This window comes from Brachyhypopomus gauderio, chromosome 10, assembly GCF_052324685.1.
Source record: "Brachyhypopomus gauderio isolate BG-103 chromosome 10, BGAUD_0.2, whole genome shotgun sequence".
In the NCBI taxonomy this organism is placed as follows: domain Eukaryota; kingdom Metazoa; phylum Chordata; class Actinopteri; order Gymnotiformes; family Hypopomidae; genus Brachyhypopomus; species Brachyhypopomus gauderio.
In genome coordinates this window covers 16,734,026-16,736,456 of record NC_135220.1, presented here as the reverse complement: position 1 = coordinate 16,736,456, position 2,431 = coordinate 16,734,026, and the positions used below count along the sequence as shown (strand labels likewise).

The following is a 2,431-nucleotide window of genomic DNA, read 5'->3' as shown; positions in this document are numbered from 1 at the left end:
ACTGCGCCAAGTAGGCCCTAGTGGAAATGCGCCATAAGATTCTGGGTGTGTGTCACACTGAAGACCCAGCAGTAAGCTCCTGGATGTGTGTCACACTGAAGACCCAGCAGTAAGCTCCTGGATGTGTGTCACACTGAAGACCCAGCAGTAAGCTCCTGGGTGTGTGTCACACTGAAGACCCAGCAGTAAGCTCCTGGGTGTGTGTCACACTGAAGACCCAGCAGTAAGATCCTGGGTGTGTGTCACACTGAAGACCCAGCAGTAAGCTCCTGGATGTGTGTCACACTGAAGACCCAGCAGTAAGCTCCTGGATGTGTGTCACACTGAAGACCCAGCAGTAAGATCCTGGGTGTGTGTCACACTGAAGACCCAGCAGTAAGCTCCTGGATGTGTGTCACACTGAAGACCCAGCAGTAAGCTCCTGGATGTGTGTCACACTGAAGACCCAGCAGTAAGATCCTGGATGTGTGTCACACTGAAGACCCAGCAGTAAGCTCCTGGATGTGTGTCACACTGGCATCTGCAGGCCTCTCGCCTTCCAGCTCTGCTCGAATCAGTATTGCAAATCAATGCTAATTGAATTGTGAGCCGAGTGTATTGTTACAACCATAGTAGACATACACTGCTTGTTTTCTGCATCTTACAAAATGTATTTTATCTAGTTACCTACATTAAGACACACTCTATCACATGACTAAAGAACAGATTAATCAGAAATGACTGAGTGGTGAGACCAGTCTGGAGTTAACCCCATTAGTGGTCTCTTCAACAACTCTAAAACATGACAGTTTTGGGGGCTATTCGTGTACTATTATTGTTGCTTCAAAAGTGCATGGAAAAGTAAAGCTAAAAACATTTTAAAGGGAAACAACAGAATAAGAAGGCCTGCTTGTTGTGTGTCAGAGCCGCCGAGCAGTCCGGTCCGGTCTGGTCTGGTCCGGAACCGGTTCAGTGTTGTGCCTGGAAACAAAGTGCAGCGGAGATGAATAGCATCAGTGTCGGTGGAGAGTTTGCCAGCCTGAGAGAGCTCTGTGGCCTAACCTTTACCTGTAGGGATCCAGACGTCCTTCATTAGCTGTGACAGCGAGGCGAGGGGTTCCGATAACATCCGCGCTGCTCCCCCTCTCTCAGACTGACAGCTGCACAAAATGCCCCACCGCCTGGAGGAATGTGCGAACAAACAGTCCCACAATGCCCCCACAGCGGCACGGCTGCAATCAGCCTTTATGCTCGGAGCGGACGGCCAGCCGGGGCCTTTGAAGAACTTAGCTCCTTCATCCCTTTTTGTGTCCATTTATTATTTGGTTTCTATCTTCAATGCGCCATTTTGAAAAGGTTTTATTTAGGCAAAGCACTAAGGTATTGGCTCCCATTGTTGTTAGGGAAAATATTCAAAAGTGGCTTCATTTGCATTGAAGCGATTGGATGCAGGATAACAGGACGACTGTGGCGTCGCTCATTTGGGGTAGATGAAAAGGTCCCGTCTCCTCAACAAACAGACGTGAAAGCTGCGATACCCACAAGTAGAGATGCATTACAATAGCACTCTCAATCAACTGTCAGCGTATCCGTCGGAAATAACAGGTCTTGAAATCAATGGCTTTTTGAGAGAGACTACATTGATCTAAAAGACAAAGTTAGAATCTAAAGATCACACTCTTCTTGTCCGCGTGGAATTATTTTTATTCTTTCTTTGAAGTTAGCGCCGCAAGAAGGCGTTCTTAAGTCATCCAGTGTTAGGGGGTCTCCTCTCTCCAGGAAAACAATGATTCATAAAATGGCAGGATTAGGATTCATGAGCTGTGGCTAGGCCCCGCCTCCACAGTTCTGTGCGCGGCTGGTCCCCACTCCCCTCTGCTCTCCTGTGCATGTCTCTGCCTTTAATTTCGCCCATAAATCTTTTCCCTGTCCCTCCCTCTCCCCCACAACCTTCTCCACTGCACTGTATGCGTATGATTGCAGAAGAATCAGAACCAGAGGGCGGAGGCCACAGAATGGAATGCGTGCCTGCATGTATTTGTGTGTGTGTGTGTGTGTGTGTGTGTGTGTGTGTGTGTGTGTGTGAAGGCCTTCAGCCAATGAAGAGGGCTACAGCAAGCAAACAAGACCCTCATGCAGCATCACACACAATAAGGTGCATAGATGGAAGTGACAGAAAGAATTATTAATGGTTATATTTGATTCAAAAACTTGAACAATGAGTTCTACATAAACTAGGAAGAAAGTGAGAGATTCAAATTATGCATTATATCTTTAGAATTCTTATCGTCCTTGAATAAGCTATCGAAATATTGGATTTTCCCCTTGCTTGACAGTTTAAAATACTGCACTAGAATATGTCTGGTCAGGCTAATAACAACAACAATAAAAAAAAGAAGAAACCTGAAGAATGAGCACGTGAAGCCCTTCGTCTTGTGAACCATTACATTCT

The 2,431-nt window shown here is 46.5% G+C and overlaps 1 long non-coding RNA gene across 1 annotated transcript in view; it reads right to left on the bottom strand.

Moving 5' to 3' along the window:
• Positions 1 to 433: 433 nt before the first annotated feature.
• Positions 434 to 2,431, bottom strand: part of LOC143524915 (uncharacterized) — a 2,641-nt gene continuing 643 nt past the window's right edge. The window contains exons 2-3 of the long non-coding RNA XR_013133515.1: positions 1,048 to 2,431; positions 434 to 960 (exon numbers count right to left, since the gene is read on the bottom strand). The exon at positions 1,048 to 2,431 is cut by the window's right edge and continues 435 nt beyond it. This is a non-coding gene — a long non-coding RNA (uncharacterized LOC143524915). The remainder of the gene's footprint in view (positions 961 to 1,047) is intronic.